This window comes from Lissotriton helveticus, chromosome 1_1, assembly GCF_964261635.1.
Source record: "Lissotriton helveticus chromosome 1_1, aLisHel1.1, whole genome shotgun sequence".
NCBI classification, from domain to species: domain Eukaryota; kingdom Metazoa; phylum Chordata; class Amphibia; order Caudata; family Salamandridae; genus Lissotriton; species Lissotriton helveticus.
Genome location: NC_136057.1, coordinates 127277900 through 127304580, shown reverse-complemented (window position 1 = coordinate 127304580; position 26681 = coordinate 127277900). Strand labels below are relative to the sequence as shown.

The window sequence follows — 26681 nt, the reverse complement described above, 5'->3', positions numbered from 1 at the left end:
GAGAGGCGGCGCTCGCGTAGAGATCTTATCTCCCGCGTTTGCTTTGTGGTGCGAGCGTCTGGAACCCCCAACGACCCCCTCCCTTACTGAAGAGCCTAAAACCCCCAGCGGCCCCCCCCCCCTCCCCCCTTTTCTGAAAAACATCGGCGGGAGGGAGTGGAGTGAGGCCGGTGGGACCTCGAGAGAGCCTGAAGTCGTCAGCGACGCGTGGGGACTGGGACAACATCGTCCCCACGCTACAGTAAGGAGTGGGGCTCTCTATCTCTGGGCAGTTCTGAGCATAGGGGTGAATTCTCACTTTTGACAGTTGCCCCCCCCCCGCCCCCCCCTGAGTGGAATAGAAGCTCTGAGGAGCAAAAGACAAATAAAATACATATTTAGCTGGCCTAAGAAGGTATGAAGATTGCCTGCCTGTTATTGATATGGTGCCTGTTAAATGTAATGAAATACAGAAAGTCATTGATAATTTGCATAGTGGATTAAACGTGTTATTGCAATTGCAGAGACCAGTGATAGAGTGTAGGTCCTATGTAGAAACTATGCCTGATTAAATGCTAGGATCTCTAGTGATGTAAAGCGGATGACTTAAGCTAGCACCTTAGTGGAGATTATAGTATTGTCCTGATTAAAAGGTATTGTGCTTTCTTCTCCAAAAGGGAATCTGCATAAAATGTAATTCAGTAATGGTAAAAGCCTAAGCATATTTACAAGTTACATGTATTGAGTTGTAATTCTCTTTCCACAGACAAACAGTGTTATAATTTCTCCTGAGCTAAATGTAAATTTTTCCTGTGTGAATATTGAGAGTTAAACCAAAGAGAATATTATTTTTTATAAAGCAGTACTTATTTTCCTACATTTTTGGTGTAGCGTTTTCTTTTGTGTGATGTTGTGTGGTTTTACTTTTGGGTGGTCTGCAACCTTAACACTGTGCCTCTGAAGTTTATGTCTTGCCCTAGGCCAGGCTACCCCAGGTTCTAACACTCTTCATATACAACTATCCATGTAATCCTATTCTGTAAATGTTACCTAAATGAACGACGTAGATGGATTATACCTCTATTAAAACAGGGGGGATGGAGACAATGCCGTCCTGCTCTTTTGTATTTACAGATGTTGAATAACTATTATCGCATTGGAACGATGGTGGGTTTCCTAAAAAGCATACTGACAGCAAGGAACATTTTAAATGCTAGGTGTCTGACAGAAAATATATGGTATGTGTTATTTATGTTGACTAACTAGAAATAGCTACAGTAAATGAACTGTTTTATGAACTTGTACATATTTATGTTTACCATTGTATTTTTAGAAGTGAGATGAGATGTTTTTAATTGACTGCTTTGATGATTTTACATTTTCTACTTGTGGATCAAGTTAGAAAAATCTACCGGAATACGCTGACCAAATACTGATTGGACCATATGCAAGGAGAGATGATTATATTGGATTGATTCAAATTATACACCCAGATCAGATCTAAGGGATTTTGGGGCATATTACCAACAACTAGCGATAATTTTTGTCTCTAACTTGTTTAGAGACAAAAATTATCGCCGCACATCGGCGATATTTATCGCAGATAAACCTTGCTATTAGCAAGGTTTATCGCAAATGCGATAAAAAACGGCCGCAATGCATGAATATCGCTGAAAAGTCAGCGATATTCATGCATTATCGAGCAAATGCTCTTAGCCATGTTATCCACCTCCCATTGGATAACATGGTGAAGAACTGCTCAGGGCAGGTGTTAGCTTTTGGAGATATTCGCGCTTAGCGCGAATATCTCCAAAAATTGGTAATAGGAGATAGCGATGTTAGCGACTGTTTCCAGTCGCTAACATCTTGGCACGCCCACTTTGCATGTCATTAGTGATAAATATCACTGACATGCAAAGCGGGGCCCAAGATGGTCGCTATCTCCTATTAGCTGTCACTAACTGGTGTTAGCGACAGCTTGGTAATAGGGAGATAATTTTATCTCCGCTTTCTTGGCTTTTAAAGCCAAAAAAGCGGAGATAAACCCCTTGATAATATACCCCTTTGTTTTATGTGAGCTGAGAATGTAATGTGTTGGTGTAAACTTAACATTATTCACTCAGCAAAATCATTATGTTTAGGGACCGAGTTGAAGTCATCAATTCCAAAATTGAGAAAGGGAGCAGATCTACCCCTTCAGTTTGAGTCATTTGTTTCAGAGATACGCGGATCCACTGGTGAATAATTGCTGCTATCTCACCTCTTTCTCTGAGCTCGTTCTCTTTGGGTTATCTTCGGGTATGGCTTCTGGAGATCTGGAGTAGATTCCTCTGACAACCAGGTTTCAGTTAAGAACAGGATATCCGGCATAGGAGATTCTAATAATTTTAGTATTTCCACCTTATCTTTGCCTAGGGTGGGTGGGTTTAGTTAAGCCGCTTTTAACGAGTCCTCAATCTGAGGATGTAGAAGAGTCTTATTGTTTGTTTGTCCGCAGTGAGGGCTGTTGGATACCAGATTACTCTATATATGTGGCTGGCATACATGCCATTTACTTCTAAAGTTGAGACAAGCATAGGGGATACTAAAATCTCTGTACCTGAAAGAGAATAGATCTCATGCTGAATATGCAACATTTTGAGTATACTACCCGACTCCTGGTCCGAGCGGATGTGGCTAGGAATGCCTGGGAGCAGACAGGCTTGTCTTTGGCAAAATGCTTGCAACACACACACAAAATGTTTGCAACACACACGCACACAAAAAAATTGCTCTTTAAAAACTACATTCAACTGTATACTCACAGATGTGACACAAACTCCAAATCTTCTTGCACAGCCTCACACCTCATTTATAAATGAATTAATGTAACACACCAGATATCTCTCAAACAAATCAAAAATCTTCAGTTCCACGCAATGCTGCACAAAGACATACAATTACACAGACATGCAGCTCTGCCGTGCACACACATTTCATGAAACACAATTCATACACAGATTGTACCCCAGGCACAAAGACGTACACATTAGAAAGAAGCAAATGTTTTTATCAGACTGATCAGTCGCTTTCAGACTGATATATTATTTATCCAGCCAAGACGACCAGTCACACAAACAAACACATACACACACACAAATCACTTCCATACATTTAGTCACGGAACATTAGGCTCATTTAAGCCATTCACAGCCATCACCTACTCCCAGAGATCTACACACAGGGCGGGCAGAAGGCGGGCACAGTCCTGCACAATGACATGCAACTGCCCAAATAATCACGGCTCACAAAGTTCTTGCAGCCTGTTCAACAGAGCTGTGACATCCCAGAGTCTCTGAGGCAATGTGGATTGCTGTTGAGGGAGTTGGAAGGTGTCAGTATCTGAGGAGGAAGCAGATCTGTGGATGGAGCATTCTGTAAGGAAATAAACTCCTCCTTTCTATCACCACCATGGACATGCAATACTTCATATATTAGCAACGCGCGGAAATATGGAAAAATTTACAGTGCTTCAATATAGCATTGTGAGAGTACTGAGGATCTGTGAATTTTATGTTAAAAAAGCCACCGAAGCGGGTGATAACACAAAGAAACTTTGTCACTTCTTCAAACACTCCACACATTGCATGTGCGCTGCACTTCACAGCACAAACACAACCTGCGGATTGTGTAAGGATTACTTTATGTATAGGATTTTGTACTGGAATGGTGTGTTCCCAGTATGAATCCTATGCTGGACAGCACATACGCCTGTGTCCTACGGTGTAAAGGTTTGGCGTGGCACTAGGTAGACTGTGTACTTGTGCTGGGACAGTGAGCAGCAGCGTGCAGTATTTCATAAATCTGGCTCAGCGCTGTTTCTCCCCCTCACACATCATCCTGCTCCAACTAATTGATGCACTGTGTTGCACTAAAAAATAATAAATCTGCTCAGTAGTGTGCATGCTTGGTCTGCTCAGCCTTAACCCTCACATTCTCTAGTACATGCTTGGTCTTCCCAGTCTCAACCCTCACATTCTCTTGTGCATGCTTGGTCTGCCCAGCCTCAACCCTCACACTCTCTTGTGCATGCTTGGTCTGCCCAGCCTCAACCCTCACATTCTCCTGTGCATGTGTGGTCTGCCCAGCCTCAACCCTCCCATTCTCTTGTGCATGCTTGGTCTGCCCAGCCTCAACCCTCACATTCTCTTGTGCATGCTTGGTCTGTCCAGCCTCAACCCTCACATTCTCTAGTGCATGCTTGGTGTGCCCAGCCCTAACCCTCACATTCTCTTGTGCATGCTTGGTCTGCCCAGCTTCAACCCTCATATTCTCCTCTGCATGTGTGGTCTATGCAGCCTCAACCCTCACATTCTCTAGTGCATGCTTGGTGTGCCCAGCCCTAACCCTCACATTCTCTTGTGCATGCTTGGTCTGCCCAGCTTCAACCCTCATATTCTCCTGTGCATGCGTGGTCTAAGCAGCCTCAACCCTCACATTCTCTAGTGCATGCTTGGTGTGCCCAGCCCTAACCCTCACATTCTCTTGTGCATGCTTGGTCTGCCCAGCCTCAACCCTCACATTCTCCTGTGCATTCGTGGTCTGCCCAGATTTAACCCTCACATGTTCTTGTGCATGCTTGGTCTGCCTAGTCTTAACCCTCACATTCTCCAGCAGCTAGTGACAATTGCAGTGAAATGAGTGTGTCTTATCACTCTCTCCGTACTTCACCTCACCGTCCTGCTTAACATATCTATACTTCTCTGTGTACCTCCACCCTTGCTTTTATCTCTGAAATCTTTAGCTCAGCTTCATCTACCTCACCTCTCATCCAATATATGTCACTCTTTTCACCCTTTGTATACCTCTTTCTCATGCCCTTGCCTCTCTCTCTCTTTAGTCTCTGTACCTACATCTATATCACTCTTAATCCTCGCTCTCTTACTCAACTCCATCTACCTCATCCCTATCTCTGTACCTCACTTATTTTGTTTCTCTATTACACCCCTGTTTCTCTCCTCCTTCCATTTCACTTCTCACTCAAACTCATCTCCAGCTTTACCTCACTTCCATCCTCTCTCCATGTTCTACTACATTACCCCCCTCGCCTTCTCTCTCATCCCTTTCCATGCCTCACCATTCTCCTCTGCTCTATAGCTCATTTCTCTCTGCCTCACCTCTCTCTGCCTCACCAACTCCTCACTCACTGAATATATTTTAGATTTAACTAATTATTAATTTACTACCTAATCTCTCCAACTCCCTTTCTCACCCTCTACCTCTGTTCCATTTCCTTCACATCTCGAAATATCTTACTACTTGCTGGCTACCTCAATTGCTCTACCTCAACCATTAACTGTTCTCTCTTTCTCTCTCCATCACTTGCTCTTTCACTCAAACACACATCATTCTCTGGACCTCCTTCTCCATTTCACCTCACCCCCTCCATCTCAACTATCTCTCTCAAACTTTATCTGTCCGGATCGCTCTACCTAACTGTCTCTTCCTCTTTAATTTTCCCACAACTCGATATCTCCATTTTGACATCACCTATCTTTCTCCAGTTCATATATGTTTTCAAATTCCTTGTTTCACTCTACAGCGGATTCCTCTTTCTACACTTCACCCCTCTTTACTCTTGTAACCTGAAATGTTGTGCTCTATCCCTTCTCATCTTGCACTCTCTATTGTGCATCGTCCACTTCTTGCTGCTTGTACCTCTCTTTAATTCACCTTTTATCTACATTGCCTCTCTCTTTACCCCCCCCCTTGGAAAACTGTCCTCATCTGTCTCTTTACATTACCTTCTCCATAAACTCTACCTATTTTTCTACCTCTCTTTCACATCTTCCTCTATCTACGACTCTTCATCTTTCCATCTAGCTACCTCACATTTTTCTATATTCTTTTCCTCTCGCCGCCTCCCATATCTTTCTACATAATTTCCGTCTCTCGCTTCCACCTCTACTTCATGTATCTGGCTCTACTGTTCTCTTTAAGTCTCAGTGCACTTCCTGTATCCTGGCCGGTCCCATTATCTTACTCAGCAGGGTCACACGTAAGTGTCTAGCTGGAGAGGTTTACACATATATAGAATTGATGATGGACATGGCAGAGGAAGAGAAATAAAGGGAAAGTTATTAGATGGGACTTTGAAAATCCGCAAAGCAGAGCTTTGATTTTTCATTGCTGTAGCAGGAACGCCAATGGTGAAAGGGGCTATATTTACGGTAACATATTTTCTGCAACTAAAGCTACAATTTCCTGTGCTATATGCATATGTCTTTTTATTGTAATATTATGCACTAGTCCACTAAACGTAGCAGGTTTCCCTGCAATGGGAATAACAAGCTGGCTGGATATCCACTTAAAATGTTTTTGCAAGTAAAAGATCTAGACCCAAACTCAAAAATAAATATCTTTATCAATGTTTGTTCAAGCTTCTTTTGATATTACTTGGCTGGTGGACTATAGCCAGCTTGGGCTTTTAGATGCTTTTGCCGGCCCCGGGTTCTGAAGGTTTAACATGATTCAGTCTTTTTTTGGCATCACAGGGACTTCAATTGAGCCTAAAAGTGGTAATAAATTCAAATGTATACCAAAGAGGGAGCCCCAAATATATGTAGCCCGGGGTTTTACGAACCCTTAATATCTCAATGAACTGTAAGTTATAGTTTTATAAGCTAGTTTGAACAAGCATCGCCAACTGAATGCAAAACAACTGCCTCAAACTCAACACAGAAAAAACAGAAGAACTGATCTTCGGGAACACCGACTCTTGGTGGTTTGCTGACCTAGGACCCTCACCCACTCCTACAGACCATGCCCGGAACTTCTACATCCTCCTGGACAAACTCACCAAAAAAAACACATCAACGCAGTCTCCTCCGCCTCCCTGTCCCTCACCTCCCTCCCACTCCTTCCTCCTCTGCTCCAGCACCTCCTCCCTCCTCTGCTCTGGGCTCTCCTCCCACCTCTGCCCTGGGCCCCTCCTCCTTCCTCCCCCTCCTTTGCCCCTCCTCCCAATCCTCCCCCTCCTCTGCCTTCTTCCTCCCCTCATCTTCCCCCCTTCCCCCCTTTCCCCCCTCCTCTGTTCCCCCCTACCTCGGGCCCTCCTCTCCTCACCTTCCTCTGCCCCTCCCCCATCTGCTCCCTCCTCCTCCCTCTGCCCCCTCCTCCCTCCACTTCTGCCCCTCCCTCCTCTACCCCCTCTCTGCCACCTCCTCCCCCACCTCTGTTCCCCCTCCCCCTCTGGCCCCCACCTCCCTCCTCCCCCTCCTTGCCCCCTCCTCTTTCTCCTCCTCTGCCCCTCCTCCCTCTGCCCCCCTCCTTCCCCCTCTACCCTCCTCCTCTCTCCACCTCTGCCCTTCCCCCCTCTGCCCCCCTTGTCCCCCTATTGGTGCCCCTCCTCCCCCCTCTAGTCCCCTCCTCCCTGCAACTCTGCCAATCCCCCCTCTGCCGCCACCTCATTTCCCCCCCCCTCTATCCCCACTCCCCTTCCTCGCCCCCTCCTCTCTCTCCTCCTCCTCTGCCCCTCCCCCCTCTGCCCCCTCCACCTCCCTCTGCCCCCTCCTCCCTCCTCTGCCCGCCCTCCTCCCTCCACCTCTGCTCCTCCCCCCTCTGCCCCCCTCCTCTGTTCCCCCCTCCCTCGGGCCCTCCTCTCCTCACCTTCCTCTGCTGAAGAAACTGAACAGTTTCACTTCCGGGTCAGCACACGCTGCTTATCCCTGGCCTGTGAGTCTAGGAATCACTCCAAGCTTGTTCAGATGTTTCAAGAATATTTATTGTAGAACAAGAGTTCATCAGTAATACAGCCCCACCAGGAGCAGCCAGCAAGGCCCTCAGAACTTCTCCAACTGCGGTTTTCATACAACAACATTCCATGTTACATCATCCTTACAGGGTTCCACTGGTAGAGAGATGGATGATACAAACTACAACATAGCTAAAATATAATCCATGTTCATCATCCTTACAGGGTTCCACTGGTGGAGAGATGGATGAATAAAACACATGGAAGGTACTACAGGTCTGAAGAGCACAAACGGAGAGAAAAGTAAATAGCAAATCTCTCTTTGGGACCTAATAGTGTCCTCTTTTCATACCCAGACCACACAGTTGATCTAGAGAGTTAGCATTGTTATACCCAAAAGACATGAGAATAGAGAAGATACAGAACCAGAGAAAGAATACCCATCAGCCCACTCATAAGTGGAATCTCGTCATCTGGGTATGTGTTGGCAACTGGTGTCCTATAGGTTCTACCTCGGAGAAAAACCACGACGCTACCTAGTAATGGACCCAGAACACTACACCAACAGATGGCAGTATATGAGCGGGAGGGGCTAAGTTTGCAGTGCTCAAAGGAAAAGAAAGAAAAGGAAAATGATCCAAGTGATGCTAAAAATACCTACAGTGATGTCATAGAACACTTTATTAGGGCTGACCATCAAAGTGGTATGATTAAAAACAGTATGTTGATAGCATGAAAGGAATTGCTACCCACCAGTGATGTTATTCGGTCAACATGTTTCAGCCTCGAAACGGCTTTCGTCAGGACCTCTATGGTGCTACTGCAACACTTACTTTAGTGATGTGATGTGGAATCTACACCCGCTTTCCAAAATGAAAAAAAGTGTATCTTCTCCCTTATTGTAGGGAGAGAAAACCTCACCTCACCTGGCCACTGCTCAGGGTAAAAGGAGGCCACGCACTCTCCGTCGTTGCCTCGGAGTAAAGACTGAGCCGAGGGGGATAACAATTTCTCCCCTCGGACCCCCCATCACTTCTCTGTCTCTCTGGAGAGATGGATGATACAAACTACAACATAGCTAAAATATAATCCATGTTACATCATCCTTACAGAGTTCCACTGGTGGAGAGATGGATGATACAAACTACAACATCGCTAAAATATAATCCATGTTCATCATCCTTACAGGGTTCCACTGGATGAGAGATGGATGATACAAACTACAACATAGCTAAAATATAATTCATGTTATATCATCCTTACAGGGTTCCACTGGTAGAGAGATGTATGATACAAATTACAACATTGTTAAGATATAACAGAGAGCAATAAAGACAGAGTCAGCACATGAAGAATTTCACTTCCGGGTCAGCGGTGGCAGCGACAGTTGAGCTCTGCTCAGGTGTGATAGTGTGGGGTAATTTGTGGCAGAATCAGCACCAGCAGCGGAGGCTGAGCTCCTCTCTTCAAGTCAGTGTGATCGTGTCCGGGTCAGCGGGGGCAGAGTCAGCACCAGCAGTAAGTCATGTCCAGTCCCAGCCTCCTGCAGGGGGAGGGGCCTCTGAGGGTCTATGCCTCCTGCAGGGGGAGGGGGCCCTGTGGGTCGATGTCTCCTGGAGGGGGAGGGGTCCCTGAGGGTCTGTGCCTCCTGCAGGGGGGAGAGGGGCCCCTGATGGTCTGTGCCTCCTGCAGGGGGGAGGAGCCTCTGAGGGTCAGTGCCTCCTGCAGGGGGAGGGGCCCCTGAGGGTCTGTGCCTCCTGCTGGGGAGAGAAGGGCGCCTTAGGGTCTGTGCCTCCTGCAAGGGGGAGAAGGGCCCCTTAGGGTCTGTGCCTCCTGCAGGGGGGAGAGGGGACCCGGAGGGTCTGTGCTTCCGTCTGTGCCTCCTGTAGGGGAAGGGACCCCTGGGAGTCTGGGCCTCCTTCAGCAGAGAGGGGCCCCTGAGGGTCTGGGCCTCCTGCAGGGGGAGGGGCCCTGAAAGTCTGTGCCTCCTGTAGGGGGAGGGGCCCCTGAGGGTCTGTGCTTCCTGCAGGGGAGAGGGGTCCCTGAGGGTCTGTGCTTCCTGCAGGGGGGAGAGTGGCCCCTGAGGGTCTGTGCCTCCTGCAGGAGGAGGGGCCACTGAGGGTCCTTGCACTTATCCTCATTTTCAGACCCTCACAGACCTCAGACCCCAGGGGGAGGAGAGGGCCTGTAAATGTCTGCTCAGGGAGGAGACTGTCAGCCCCTCCTCTTGAGTTTAAAGAAAAGACTGATTAATCCTTGAGCAAATCTATGAGTGCTGACCCTGGACCTCACGCCTTTGACCCCTAACCTCATGCCTTTGACCCCTGACCTAATGTCTTTGACCCCACTCTTTGTTGAACTGTGCTTAAAATGGCCGCTGAGACTCCATTTTGTGTTGCCATGCTCTCGGCAACCTGGTGAAGGATTGATTTCTGTGTCCCTGTTAGAACTTGCTTAGCCCTCCCCGCTCCTTGCGGTTGAGCCGATTCCGAGAAGCTGCTTGTGTACCTCTCCCCTGGTTGTGCCAAAGACTTAGCCACATCCTGTGCACTGTCAGTAGTTCAGCCTCCCACGACCAACGGCTGTGCTCCGTGACTACGACATCTGGGCGCGGAAGCCAGAGGCTTTGTACATTGTGCAATCAGAGACAGATGCTCCCTGGCCACGATTACGCCACCAGAGACGGATAAGGAACTTGTATTCTGATTGGATATGTAAAGGGTGTGGCTAGTGCTATAATTGTGTGTGCGCTGCGGAGTGAAGCAACAGTCTCCGTAGAATTATCTTTGTACCATTCTCCGACCCTGTCCTTAGCTCTAGCTAATAAAGTAACTTACTTTCCTCCACAGCTAAGTTGCCCTGGTCTCTTTGGTAATGTATGAGTAAGGAAGGTGAACCCGTAGATTCTAGGTGTCCCCTGCACCACTGGCTTTGACCCTCCAGTGGGGAGGGGTCTCCAAAAGCCGGTATCTCCACAACTTGCCTCTATTTCACTTCACTGACTCAAAAGCATATGTTTTAAAATGTATCTTTTTAATAAATGTTTAAACATATCTCCATATACAAGAAAAAGAACAAGAGAAACTAAAGACTGGCAGTTCCATTTATAAATGTAAATATAAGGAGTGACAGCCAAAGTTGTAAGAAAGATATCCAACTTTCCATCACACTTAATACATCTGTCAGTTTCCCAAGTCAGCCTGCAGTATCAGGTTGGTAGTTTTCTTCTTTAGGGACAGGTGTGGTGCAGCGGCCAGGGCAGCTGACTCCGGCGCACAGGGCTCACTGCTTGAGCCCCAGCATTGGCCGCAGCTCAGCATCATGTGACTCTGGGCAACCAGACGGCCCCAGCACCTGGATACCCTTAGGGGTGATCAGTCACACTTTACAAATCTGCAATTTAGGGACATGCTTGAGTAAAAGGAGGAATTTGCTGAATTCTTTCATGCTTACGTGCATTTATTTAATCTTGAGGGAAACAGCTTCTGTATTTAATGTTACTGGTGTTTCTTTTTCCTAGGCTGTTGTACTTTATAGGGCGTGGGTGCTGATGGCTTCTTCCACTTATCTTCTAGGGATCAGAGAGTCTGCCTTTCTGTATTTAAAGTAGGTGAAAGATATTCTTTGTTGATTCTGTTTTTCACTTTCGGTTTTAATTTAGGTGCAAGAGTTTTCATGATGTTCCACCAGGGAGGAGGCATTTGCAAGTATCGGCCGTGCCAAGTGCCACGCATCAGGGGTTAGTGTATCACACCTTTTTAGTATTTCTTGAGGTGTTTTGCTTTAATAGAGGCTTGAGTGCAGCCAGCCTGTATTTGTTTAATCTTATTGCAGTCTTGGCTGGGCCAAGAGAAGGGACTGGGTTGTCATGGAAACGTCTTCTGGGCTCAGCTTATTACAACATATGGGCATTGTTTCTAGCGCACACGTCCAGAAACAGTAATGAAAGCGTCTCTGATCCTGAGCACATGCTCTGTTCCTACCACCAGTCCAGTCCAGGGATGGACCAGCCTATAGGACACTGTGGCTGTGCCAGGACTGATCACACAGGTCAGTATGAGAGCCATTGTTTTGGCCACTTGTGGGTCTGTTTCATGGACTGGTTGGAAATTTATGTACTGTAGACTTTCCTGATATTATCACATGGACTGCAATTTGTATAGCAACCAGAAGTCTGGTCACAAGCACATTACCTGTATCCATTGGGGTGTTTCAGCACCCCCTGCATGCCTTAATGATTGTGCACCCCTTCTATTTACAGGCAGTGAGGCTAACATTTCAGCCAACCATGGCCTGGACACCGCTGGTGCTCCAGATTAAATCCCCCACCCTAAACTACTCCCTAAGGGTTTGTAACAGTCAAACTAAATCAGATACACAAGGGAAGCACACTATTAATCGACCAGGACACTCTTCTATCATAGACTACATCCTGATATGTATCAGAATGGCACCAGGTGGTGGACGTTGCTGTTCTGACCCGACACAACAGCGACCACAATGCTCTAATCTTGGAATTGGAACTGCCATTTCACAAGGAAGTCTCTGGTCTGAACATACTGAAAGATGAGAGATTAACCTAGACCAACAACTGAAGAAGAGTCCGGTGGTCAACCATACAGCAATCCCATGTTAGGATGGCATCCCTACACAACTCAGTGATTCTGTATCTAGTGGCAGCGGAACAGTCCATTCTCAGTGATGGTACATTCATCTCCTTCACTCGAGATGCAGAGACCTATGAGGTGCTGATTTCCACTCTGGCTGATATATTTTTTCCCCCGTCATACCCAAGTGCATGTAAAAAGACCAAAAACCCCTGGTTTAAGGACATGTTGTCAGATGGCCAAGTGAGCATTGATGAAGGCAATCAAAACCAGAGATAGACCCCTAATCAGAGAAAAGAGGCAGCTGTTTAGAGCTAGCATCACCGAAGCAGAAAAACTGTGGGAGCTGGACAAGTGGGATACTTTGAAACAGGCCCTATCCACCCATTACATGAAGGCTTTTAGGTGTATAGTTTATACAGGTAGCAGGTAAAGGGAAGCAGGCAATCAAACCAAAAATTACAGCCAATGTCTGGAAACAACATATTGAGGCCCTGTATCTTAGGTTGGAGGATGAGGGTACTAGTAAAGTTAAAGATTTCTTTCCACCAAAGGACATCTACTCCGAGGCCCCTTTGATAACGCTTACAGAAGTTATCAATGCCTTAAGCAAAATTGCCTCTTCCAAACTGTTTTATTTTGGCAGTGATCGGTGTTAGCATTTAGCTGAAAACATCTTGTTTTTGACAGCCATCTTGCTTGCCATGTGCTCACCATGTGCTCTGTCCTTCCTTGCTGTCGTTTACTCTTGTACTCTGCTTACAGACAGACTATATTTAGGCTCTGCTACTCTGCAAACGTGCAGAAGAAACTGTAACTGTTCATACACCTGTTCTAGTATGTAAGTGGCAGGGTATTCTTCTTGGAGTCAGCAAACTGCTAGCTCCTCCCTACTGTTGACTGTGCATTTCTGTATATATGTAATATTTCTCTTCTGTACTTGTACGGCCTTCTTCTGAGCCCCTGTGTGGGTATAAAAGGACCATGTTCCTTCTGTTCAGTGTGCTACTTCATACACTACCGAAGGGTGTTTTGTGAATGTAGTTCCACCTCATGAAGTTAATAAAAAGCTTTGCTTTATATTACAGTCCCCGTGCCAACTTCTATTCTTTTGGTCTGAGGACTTGTGTAGAGAAGGGCGAACCCCTAGCACCGGTAGGCCTAGCTGAGGCTCACATGGCAGACAAGATGGCAGCCAAAACAAGATGGCTTCAGCTAAATGCTAATACAGATCGCTGCCAAATTACAACAGACGACCCTTTTAGCATTAGCTGAAAACATTCATTCATTTAGGAAAGTCCGAATTCACATCTTGTACGTTTATTAGCATAATTTCGGTAATCTCTTTATTCAGCATGTGTTGGGCTTTTATTTCTGCAACATTTCGCTTAGTTGGTGTACAGGCAGTGATACAGATGGAGCAAAGTATTGGACCACATTGTATACATATACAGCATGTAAATAGGATTACAAGTATCACACCTAGGATGGTCAATATCTTCCAGCCCCAAGTGACAAATAGTTTCCAAAACCAGCTGGCAAAAGTCCAGGTGCTAGTCTCTGGGTGAATTTCAAACAAAATAGGTATTAGGTGAGGATATAAAACTGCTGTTATTGGACCTTCAATAGTCAGAACCACAGTACACTCACTTCTTCCTACTGGAATTCTCCCAACACTGCCTATACACAAGTCTGCTTTTGCTTTAGTAACAGAAATCACAAATGGTCCTTTGTTCTTAATAGTTCTCATATTTGGGAAAACATATGGTGTGAAAATATTTTCAGGTCGATACTCCTCCCATTCCTATTTAGACCCCGCAGCTCGAGGATAACCATCGTCATCTGGATAACACACTTTATTGAGGTGATAGTTAATTAATCCTACTGCCGTACCAGAGATGTTAGCCTTTCCAGGCGCAATTAAAAGCGCAAACTAGGGGGCGTGGCTAGCAGCCAGACAAGATGGCCGCACACTAACGGAGCTCTGTAGCTGACAAGCTCTCCCGGGAACAATCCGAACACTGATCCGCATTACCGCAACATTCCAACAGTATCGCCTGCCTACGCTAAGCCTCCGGTCCACAAGAAGTCGACTCTCGACTCAGAGAGTGGGACACTGACGTAGTTACGTCGAGATCAGCACTGAGGCCTAATCCCGCGCCAGAAGCCGGGGACTGGGGTAAGTGCCGGGCCGACCGGACAGACACTTAGCGCAGCGTCCGGACGCTTGACTGCTCCCGGCTGCGCCGCGGTCCGTAGGCACGACAGCGGCCCACCTGTCATCGGCGGCACCCCCGCTTGGCCCCCCCCCGGTCCCCCACCGGAGCAGTCCAACGTCTGGCGGCCCAGGGGACAGGGAGGATCGTGAGCGGCCGCGTCCTCCAGCGGCGAGCTGCGGTCGCCTGCAGCACCCGGGTCCCACAGATCACCGCAGCGGGTTCCTGTAATAGCGCGGGCGAGGGTGTAGGAGCCTACGTCCACCGGCCTGCACCCGAACTGATTCCTGGCCGACTGGGACGTGTGGATCAAGTGATTCTAACAGTGGCCCCTGCGCACTTCACCCGGCACTCTCTGGCCAACACTCTCCGGACCTACAGGGTTCCATATCCTCACGCATCGACTCTGTCACTGCCTGCACACCAGCACAAGTAGAGAGCCTGACCGGCCGCCATTCACGGCGCTGCCCCACCACTCCACCGAGCCCAGATATACCCGCGGACAGCCACCGTCCCCGCTCTAAAGGGACAGTCCTGTCAATAACAATATGAGTGGGAGAGGGACACGGGGTCAGCAGACCCTGAAGCTGGACAAATTCGCATACGTTAAGGACCCGCCGGATGCCCCAAGAACTGACACACAGCGTACGTCACCCCAGCCCAACGGGGCATCTACTGACACCGAGAAGATTACCCTCCACGACGTGATGGCGACCCTGAAAATGATGCAGTCCTCCATGGGAACTATTTGTACCGACGTGTCCCTGATAAGGGCTGATTTGGCGAAAATGTCGGATCGCCTCCGAGAAGTGGAGAAAACCACCACGGGACTCGTTGGGGACACGTCAGACCTACAACGCAGGGTCTCACAACTAGAACACGATAACACCGCGCTCAGAGCCAAACTGGATGACCAGGAAGGACGCTCCCGGCGCAATAACGTCCGCTTGATTGGCGTACCAGAATCTGAAGGTGGACCAGCCCTGGACCTATATGTCGAGGACCTTATCCAAAAACAGTTCAAACCCAGAGGACTATCAAATTATTTCTCGGTGGAAAGGGCCCACTGTGTACCAGGAGGCAAGGCCAAAACCGGGGCTCCACCCCGGCCCATCTTGGCGCGCATTTTCAACTTTAGAGACCGGGACGCCATTTTACAAGCCGCCCGAATGCACCCGCCGATCAGGATTGACAACTCCGACATTAACTTTTACACTGACTACACGGCGGCCGTGGCTCAGCAAAGAAGAAGTTTTACTGATGTAAAGAAGGAACTGAGAGCCCGAGAACTTAAATACTCGATGCTCTTCCCGGCAAAGCTTCGCGTGGAAGCGGAAGGTAAAACATGGTTTTTTGAAGCACCGCAAGACGCACAGGATTGGCTGGAAGGTTGGAGACCAGCTAAAGGACCAAAGCATCGTGACCCACGCCGGAACAACGGGGGAAGGAGCCCTCAAACAAATGCTGATAATGACTGAGTAGACGCCGCTATACGACCTATGCAACAGCCATCTCCGGGAAGACCGATTTGGACACCGAGGGTTTAGGCTATGCACCACACTCTTGCACTCAGGAATGGCAAAACACCGCCAATGGTAGGAAGACGGTCTGCTCATTCCTGATGTTGGCGAACAGGGTAAGACTCAGACCTGAATCGTAGACTTTCAGCAGGTAAGAAACCCTGAGCTACCGAACTTTGCATATGGTTTGCGATGGGAGAGACTCAAGGAAGACTACAGTGTTCTCACCCCCACGAACAATGATCTTAAGTTGGGACACTAAGCACTCTGCTCAGTTGGGGGGGTGGAAAGTTCTTTATCCACCGGGCAGGGAGGCAGGGAGGGGGGCAGGGAAGTTACACGCAATATGTTTGTTCTGTTTCTGTTTTAGGTTTTTGGCTTGGCTGGCCGTAGCATGCACACAAGATAGACTTGACATGGCGCTTACCTATACACTCAGGAATACGGCCGCAGATGAGGCCAGCCCGCACTATGTTTTCAGCAGTGCATTCATACACTTCGTACACACATTGGCACAGAGCTTAGAGGCATGGGGCACTTCATGGGATGGCGGCCTATTACTGGCCCAGTCGCGGAAATATGCCGCATCACTCCGAAAACCCCTTTATATTGATCATGATGGGGGAAAATAGCTTGTCGGGCGTAAACCACCAATTGGAAAGAGTGACGTCCCCAAACCTATCGATTATTTCCTGGAATGTGAATGGCCTGGGGCATAAATAAAACGGGGTTTGGTCCTACAATACCTAAAGCGAAAGGCCCCCACCATTATCCTCCTACAGGAAACACACCTCGCAGGAAACGCCAGCCTAGCCATGAATCGCTGGGGTTTCAAAATGGCCATCCATGCAGAGTTTTCCTCCGGGTCCCGGGGAGTTGGCATATTAGTGAGTAAAAAGGCACCACTACTAATCAAGCACACGTGGGCGGATGAACAAGGGCGCTTTGCGGGGATCACATGTCAGTGGGAGGGGAAGATTTACAACATTCTGTCGGTCTATATTCCCCCTTCATTGCACCAAGGAACACTTCAAGATCTGGGGACACTACTACTGAAACTGCCGGAGGGACGCCTGATCATCGGGGGGGACTTTAACGCAGTGCTTGATGCAGACATAGACCGCCAACCTCCCCGGGATCCGACCAGATCGAGCTACCTCTTCAAAGAATTTCAAGACGCAATAGGGCTTATAGATATGTGGCGGATTAAACATGGCACTGAACGTAGCTACACATTTCATTCTGGGGCACACAACAGTCTCTCCCGCATAGACTACGTCCTTACCTTAGACATACCCCCGGAAACGGTAACATCCCTAGACCACCTACCACGAGGGATATCGGATCACTCTCCAATCCATCTCACCTATACCACAAACCTCACTAGGCGTCAAAGAATCTACCCGATTTACCCGGGATATCTGAAAAACCCAAAAATCGCAAAAGCCCTGGACAATACAACCACGCACTACTTTGAAGAAAACTATTCCTCAGTAAACTCACCCTCCATATTGTGGGAAGCATTTAAAACTGTTCTCAGAGGCCAGGCCATTTCCTCCATTACGAGGCACAAAAAGGAACAAAGGGAAGCCATAGAGAAACTAGAATCTGCGGTCCTTCTGGCGGAGTCAGCCCATGCAGCAGCCCCTACAGACGCCACGACACACACACTCACCCTCACCTCACACGAATATTGAGCATACGCGGAAGAGATGGCCAAAGAAAGACACACTAATACCATGCATAGGATTTATGAGCTGGGGGATAAAACGGGGAAAATGCTCGCGTGGCTGGAAAAAAAAGAGAGAGCAGACAGATGGATAGCCCAATTAACACTAGCCGATGGGACGCACACTACCTCCCCACAGAGAATAGTCAAAGAACTAGCCACACACTACGACCAGGTGTACACAGCACGAGGCACCGTCACAGAAGACGTCTGCGAGCAATTTCTCGATGCCATACCACTTGCCACTCTGTCCCCAGAGGACGCACAAACACTGCAAGATGACATAACGGTAGATGAATTAGGAAAAGCACTGACGGCGTTACACACGGGCAAAGCACTAGGGCCCAACGGTATGCCAGTAGAACTATATAAAACAATGGCAAAACATCTCCTCCCCCACATGCTTCCCATGTACGATGACTGTCTCGCGAGAGGTAGTCTGACAGAGGAGCAACGCTTGGCCACTATTGTGGCCATACACAAACCTGGCAAACCAAAGGATCTACCGTCCTCCTACAGGCCCATCTCCCTGATAAACGCGGATGCCAAAATTCTGGCGAAACTATTGGCGTCACGCATTCAGCCGCACCTCATGACATTGATACACCCGGATCAATCGGGGTTCATGCCTGGGAGGAACACCTCCCTCAACTTGCGACGCCTTCATGACGTACTACACCGTATTCCGATGCTAAATGAGGAGGCGGCCATTCTATCCCTAGACGCAACAATGGCATTCGATCTGGTGGAATGGCCCTTCCTGTTTGCGGTGCTTCGGAAGATGGGGTTTGGCCCAAAGTTCTGTGGTTGGGTTAAGCTGTTATACACTAGGCCCCTGGCACAGGTAGTGGCAAACGGACACATTTCACGAACGTTCACTTTAGGTCGCGGCACGAGACAAGGATGCCCATTGTCCCCGCTCCTGTTCGCACTCGTGCTAGAACCACTGGCGGTGAAAATAAGAACGGAACCGAGGATCCGTGGAATCACATGGGAACCGGGGTGGGAGGACCGTATTTCACTATACGCCGATGACGTGCTGATCTATGTCATGTCCCCAACCACGTCCCTCGCAACCCTATTAGACATCCTAGAGGAACACAGGGAAATATCAGGATACACGATTAATTGGACAAAATCATTGTTATACGTACTCCGCGGACAAACACCCACACTGCCCCCTACATGCACACTACAGATAGCGACTGGGGGATTCCGATACCTCGGGATATATGTTACACCGCAACAGACTGTCTTTATGGCAGAAAACCTACTGAAACCATTACATAGGCTTAAATCAGATGTAAAACACTGGCGCTCTCTCCCACTGACACTATTAGGAAGAGCAGCACTTTTCCAAATGCTTTCCCTCCCCAAATTCCTATACGCATTACAAAATACCCCGTTCAGACATGCCCTGCAGGGTGCCATTCCCCCAGGGACCACACTAGCGGACTCCTCCCCACTGGAGGATCGGCTCCTTACTGACCACTTGGACAAAAAAGCAATCTCACTTACATATCGTAAGCTCATCAATAATCTTCCAGACCCAATGGTAATACTTCGAAGCAAATGGGAGGTGGAACTGGGAGATATAGACGATGAGGATTGGCTATATGCGTTGGGTTCGGCCAGAGACGCAGCCATACCGGCCCGGTTGAAACTTATACAGTTAAAAGTGTTACACAGGGTGTACTATACACGCACACTTTTGTACAAACTAGGACGCATACTGCAGCCAGACTGTCTACGAGGCTGTGGCATGCGGGGTACATACTATCACACGATTTGGGAATGTCCTTCCATACAAACATACTGGAGGTCCATCATGTCGGAGATATCGGAAGCGAGTGAAGTAGACTTAGCACCAGAACCGAGATGCTGTCTACTGAATATCTGGTCACCTACGGACCTCAATCGTGGATTGCAAACATGGGCCACACTGGGTATGACCTTAGCAAAACGAAACATTGCTAGGACATGGGGAGCTACCTCCACGCCCTCAGGGACACAGTGGGGGAATGATATGGACGCAGCAATGGTAGCGGAGAAGGCAGTGTATGTGAATAGGGGATGCCCAAAAAAGTGGTCCCGGATATGGGAGAAGTGGAATATATACCGCGGTAACATATGCGAACCCCCACAAGACCTGCCAAACCCGGACACAAGTCCATAGAATAAGGATGGGAATACATGAGGTACGTGAGCAGGCCACGCTTAGTAATAATGGAAAACCCGTGAGAAATGTACATAATGCTTAGATGATTTAAAGAAAAGATATATGAATAACTCTAGGACCAGTGATATACATTGTTATGTAATAGGTTGCGAACTGTCTTAACGAGCCTTTGTTGACCAGAAAATATGTTATTGAATGAGACTATACACTATCAATATGAGCAGTGAACACACTCCAAGGTAAATGATTAAGTAATTGATGTCAATTTCTAAATGTATTGTGATAATGCTACAAAAAAGCCAAATAAAATTGTTTAAAAAAAAAAAAAAAAAGCGCAAACTAAGCTTGGCAGGAACCATTGTGCGAGAAAGGAAAAGGAATAAAAGGTGTTCCTCCTTTCTTCTGGTGAGCAGGTATCATCCGACACACCAAACAGTCAGTAGTATTCGTGGCATTGTGAGTGTGATGCAACATCTGAATAAACGTATTGTTCAAATAGGATTGTCGATGCTTCTGCTCATGGTATGGAAGTGTAAAGTAATGATGTTCAGCTGGTACTGGTGTAGTGGCGATCAGCAGTTGCCTAGCAGGAGCCACTTTCTCAACAAACCTGGTTGTCACTGCTACAACAACCATAGCAACAACAAATCCTACAGCACAAATGGTGTTCTTGTTACAAATCTCAGCAACAGTTGATCTCTCTGCAGACATGATCACTTCGTCATTAAATCAATCGTTGGAGCTCTAAAGTCCTGGGCAGCCGTTGGTTTCTTCACCGAGGGTCAAGACGGGTGTCACTATGTAGGACTGATTCCCCCCCCCCCTTGCCACATCAGCTTCGTTTCACAAACCCAGGACGGTAGCTCAACCAGTCTTTTTCAACAATGCAGGCTCTTTCCGTGGTCTCAGTTGGTATCGGGATACTCCAGGGATCGTATGGTCCGTGAAGACTTCCTCAAGTTCGTCAGCTGATATAGCTTGGCCTTTCTCTGTATTCAGAATCTCTCAATGGTCAGCCAGCACAGAAGGTTCCACCAAAGTAGGTGACACTCTTTTACAATGAGTGCTGTGAAATCAGTTCTTCCTGTTCGTCACTCGAACCGCTGTCCTTGTAGCTAGGAGCACCTGTTCCGGTCCTCGCCACCTGGGGTCCAAGCTGTTCGACCTCTCGAAGACCTTGACCATTACGTGGTCACCGGGTCGGAGTTCATGGGCCTCAACTGTGGACCTGTCAGGAAGAGCTTCTCGAACCTGTTGATTAATAGAAATCAAACTGTCAGTCAACTGTGATAGGTAGTCACTCATCAAAACACATGGTGCATCATGTATGGGGTGTGGCTTAGGGACTCCCCAAATGTTCATAGGTCTCCCAAATACCACCTCATATGGTGTAAGTCCAGATCGTGAATGTGGCACTGATCTAATGGACAACAATGCCAAGGGCAACGCATCAGGCCATTTCAAAGACGTGGAAGCCTGAATTGTCGCTAGTTTCAACTTTAGGGTAGCATTATACCTTTCCACTAGCCCTGCTGATTGTGGGTGGCAGACTGCATGGAACTTCTGTTTGATCCCTAATCCTTTCAGAACATACTCAACAACTTGACCAATAAAATGAGGTCCGTTGTCACTCCCCAAAAATTTGCAAACACCAAATCTATGGAAGAATTCTTTCAATAGAACCTTTGCTGTAGTAAGAGCCGTATTATCCTTTGTAGGATATGCCTCTGTCCATTTACTAAAGGCACATACCACCACTAGAACATACTTCAAGTTATTGCAACGTTCAAGCTGAATATAATCCATTTACCAAACGTCAAAAGGTGTGTTTTTTTGTAGCAAATCCTCCTCTAGGAGTCTGTGTCCCTTTACCAGGATTGTACTGCAAACAGATCAAACAGGACTGTACTAGCCTTTGAGCTGTGTCAGCAATTTCTCGATGCTCCCAAACTTGCGTAAGCTATTTTGTTTTTGCTGAAGCTCCAACATGTGTCGCCCATGTGCCATATGAACCATAGGCTGTAAATAGGTGATAGGCAGTTTCCATTTATCCATCTCTTTATCGTGCCAACAGCCCTCATCATCCAACATTCCCTCTTTAGACCAATGCTCAAGCTCCTCCACAGAAGCAGATCTCTGTATGTCAAGCACTTCTTGTCTAGCACCATGCCAACGCTCAGCTTGTGACTTCACTACATACATAGATGTAGTGCTTCGCTGCATCGCAGTCTCACAGGCTACGCGATCTGCAAAGGCGTTGCCTTGTCCTGTCTTGTCAGTCACTTTCTTGTGTGCGCTAAACTTGATAATAGCTATTTTCTTCGGATATGTCAGTGCAGTCAGACGATTATGCACTAGTTTTCCATGCATTATCTGCATCCCATGGCATGTAAGAAAGCCTCTTTCCTTCCAAAGAAGGCTAAAATCATGGCCCCCTCCGGAAGCAGAGCGGATATCTGTATAGATGTTCACACACAAGTCAGTACTAAGCTCACACGCTCTGTAGTGTAGTTCCTATATTCCCAATAGGCTCTGCGCATTGGAATAACATAAACCGCAGTTTAGACGTAGGACTGAGGTCATCAAGGTCTCTACTGAATATGTTAGACTTAATTATGAATGCCAGCTAGCTCAGAGGTCACTAGAAACTCTCTCGAATGAACAGGAAGGAGTTAACTTTCCTGTTTGGAGAAGAAGGGATTCGTTTCTGACAACAGCATAAACATGACAACTTTTCTCCCCCAGAATAAGGAGTATATCTCCAGAGTCGTGTGAAAACAATAGATAGCTATTTCACTCAGTCAATCGTGCATGCTTAATTTCACCAGGAGTGCAGAGAAATAGAGAGACGGGCGTTTTCAATAAAAGTTGTTATTTATTGAGCAGTCTACTTTCTCATGCAAGAGAAGTGAGTTGCCACAATTTCAATACTTATCATGAAGTAAAGTGCGTACAGTAAAAGGAGTATTATGAAATAATACTGTAAAAGTATTGATATGGTTTCTGAGCCATATGGTACTTTAAAACGGATAAAATATATACATACATAAAATCATTGACTAAACGTACTCAACTGGTGCTTCTAAGATACGCCTACCCCGGTGTACCTGACCTAAGCCTAATACGTGGGAAGGAGTAAGCAAGTTGCAGTTTAAGTTAAGTTCGTTTTTGCCAAGAATCTGAATCAAGAATTCTCTAAGTTTATAATCAGCTCCGTACCTTGGTCATAGAATGAAGGAGGTCTTGTATCTCTCTCTCAGGACTCGATCTCCCAGCAATCCGCAAGGGTGCCTGGAAACACTGGAGCTGGAATTTCTCGGCTGGAGAAAAGACAGCGTCTCTCTCAGTGCGTCAAATGGGAGGGTCGGCTTCCTTCGGCACTCGCATCAGCTGGGCGTCGGGCAAGTAGATAGCCGCTCTGCTCCAAACCACCGTGTGTTTGCTTAAGGCAACGTTGGTATATTTATACCTGGAAGGTGCCGGGTTTGATGTAAGGTTGGACATAAGACGTCACTAAGAACTTACAGTTCTTTCTGGTCTCCAGAAGTTCTTGTGCAAATCAAAACAAAAGCAGGGAGAATTCCCGGGCTGCTGGAGGCTTGGTTTGTTTAAAGAACGCGTTGTACTTTCTAGGAGTCTATGGGAGGAGCCTTGCCATATTTGGACTGCATTGGCTATGACTAAATATGGATATGATTCGTATGCCTTTATAAGGATATGATTTGTTATAACCACATAAGGGCTTAAATCGGGAATATCTAATTAGAGTCCTAGATACATTCGCAACACCCACTCCACGTATAATGTCCATCATTACTAAATATTAAGCAATACTAAACATATAACGATGCATGTGTTTTCCAACCCACCCCAAAATACATCAATTGCATTTGAAATGGTGTATGGTATATACACGAAAATGAGTATTTATACTGTACGTTTTTCAAGCAGTGGTATCATTCAGATAATGCATATATAAATATCGGCTGAATGAATTGCGAAAATTACATTTATGAAATGGCTCTTAATACAGAAAAGAAGGTCGAGACCATTTCATCACATATTTATACAATACTGTACATGTGCTAGAGGCTGAGTTTTAAAATATTGTCTCTAGTGTCTCTAAAAATAGAAGTTCTGTTCTCTAAGAATATCTCTACTTAATGCAGAGTACCATGTGCCAGAAAAAAGGTAAATATTTTGGAAATGGAAAAAATAATTTCGCTTTCAGGGGAAAAGATAGTTCCAATTGTTTTCAGTAGTGTTGTTTATCAAAAATTGAAGGCCAAATTCAGAGTTCAGGGAACGCTGTGTGCTCGTTGTCTTAAAAGTTATTCTTGTTGTTAGGAGAGAACATCAAATCAGACAGGCTTGCGAAAAATTGGTCTACAATAGTAGGGGAAAGTTCGACCAAGTTCGAAAAAGCTGAAATAGTGCATATGTGAGAATCATTGCCATCATCGATGTCTGGATCAGCAATGCTCACAGAAGGTTGTACCTGTGTGGTGCTGCTTTCATCTCGTACTTCACCGCCACCTAATCGTAATGGTGAAGTCTCAACGAATACCGTAATCAGAATAAGTAGCCGCTGGGGACAACACGTTGCATGAGCCGCTACCGAACCAAGCAAAGTATTGATATCCATAGGTACTGCTGATGGTAGTGTAAGACAGACGTGCAACACGCATTCTTCTCCGCATAGCAGACATCGAAGCATAGGTAAGATGCAATCTTGCCAGATTGGTCTGAATGAAAGAAACCAAGTTGTATTCAGATCTCTTAGCCGGGCCAATCCGAGGACTCTAGTGATTCGGTTTTGGTAGCGTATTGCTAGGATCGTTTCTTCCATCATTGCTGGAGTTTTGTCTGGGGCTTGGCTTGCCATATCGGAGCAGAAGGATCAAAAATAAAATTCCTGCTACGAGTCCCAAAAGAAGAGGCAGGCCGCCGAATAAAGAATGCACAAAATTCAGGAAAATGGCCAGAACTGTTTCAAAGGGTGCTAACAGTCCCGAAAAAATTGTCTTAAATACATGTGCGATGCCACTGGTATCAGACATGTTTAAGATTTGACCTAACATTTCTACGAAATGCACAGGGCAATTTGTCGATAATAGGGTATGTATCTCTGCCGCTGTCCTTGCAACTTGCAGATCATACGTCTCTTTCTACGAGGTTAAAGGCACAGTTGTCTGTAAAAGAATAGACTTCATTCTGCTTAAAGTATCAATTCGAATAGAAGAGATATTCAGAGAAGGCCATATTGTTGCCTCCTTGTCTGGTTTGCTGTTTGGATACAATACTTGCATACAGCAAATGACCCTGGAAGTAACGGTTACGAGATAGGCTTTTCCTGGCATCATGCCACAACAGCTGTGGTCACTTATTAGAACGTAGCTGCCGTTGGAAAGCTGTCTGAAAAAAGGCTCTATCTGTGTTGCAGGAGTGCCATGCAGGTAACATGAAAGGTTATTTGATGAACCTTCGCAGGCTCCATGCAAGTTAATACCTTAACACAGAAGTGTCCCACTTAGTGATTTTTTACAATTGTTATCACTAAGAAATACTTATTTTTTTCCCTTCACTATAGCATTTATGTGTATAAGGTAAATTCCAGGTTGACTTGATGTATCCTTTACTTTTGGCAGTACTGAAACTCAAAAGTTGTTATCGGAATTGTAATTGTTCCATGTATTATCCATTCAATGACAGGTCTCTCTGACATTGTCAATGGTAATCTCTCAAGTTTTTCAATGCTCAGAATCGTATAGTCTGCTCCTTTTTGTGCCAAACTGATTTGTTTATCAGTAAGGTTAAAGATAGAAAATAATGACGTTGTGTTGATTAGACGCCATGGCAAGTAGCCTGAACGCAGGTTTTGCAACGTCCAGCCTAGCTGTACAATAGAACGCAATTGGGACTTACCATGTTGTAACATTATCAAGTCCTGCTCTATTATATCAATAGCAGATGATACAATGCTGTCCAGTGAATAAATTCTGGAGGACAGAGTCGTTAACTTATTGTCCACTACAGAAAGGGATTTTTCCAAATGAATACGATCAATTTTTCGTATTTTTTCAGCAGTTTCAATTTGCTTCACTTTCCAGGCTTCGTTGTAAGCAGCGTATATACCGGCGTATATGAAAAGTTTTTGACGCTGTTTGCGAGGTCCCAGTATGAAATCTCGCAAGTCAGCATCTTCTTTTAGTAAAGTCAAGTGTTGCTTAATTTCAGCCAGTGTGGATTTTTGTAGCCACTCAAGGCATAGTTTCCCTACACTGTATGTTGTATCTATCCCTGGATGTTGTCTGTGGGAATATCTTGGGTCTGGCCTGGTCTGTTTGAAACCCTGTATTTTGTTCAGGAATCTACCTTGACAGTTATTTGTGTCTGTGGGCCAGATCAACCATTTTTTCCAATCAGGATTTGTTCTGTTTTGGTGTAAAATATGGGATACGTCTATCCCCACATCTGTAGTGCTATTACTATCAGGTATGGGCTTTGGAATAGACAGTTTATTTAAGTCTTTTATCTTGGCTAAACCAAGACAGTTTGTTTGTTGAATGGTGTCATTCAGCAATATTATCTGTTCTGGGATCATGCAGGCTCTAAATAATGATTCTAAACCTTGTACCTGCCAGTCTTTTGTACCCCAGATGGTTTTTGTTTCAATGTTGTTTTTCCAAAATTCAAAACCAAATGTAGACATTTTATCA

General features: G+C 46.3%; 1 protein-coding gene across 1 annotated transcript in view; it reads right to left on the bottom strand.

Annotated features, from left to right (window-relative positions):
• Positions 1 to 7753, bottom strand: part of LOC144768224 (uncharacterized) — an 89890-nt gene extending 82137 nt beyond the window's left edge. The window contains exon 1 of the mRNA XM_078651726.1: positions 7627 to 7753. The gene's annotated coding sequence lies outside the window, so the exon portion shown is untranslated. The remainder of the gene's footprint in view (positions 1 to 7626) is intronic.
• Positions 7754 to 26681: the final 18928 nt, after the last annotated feature.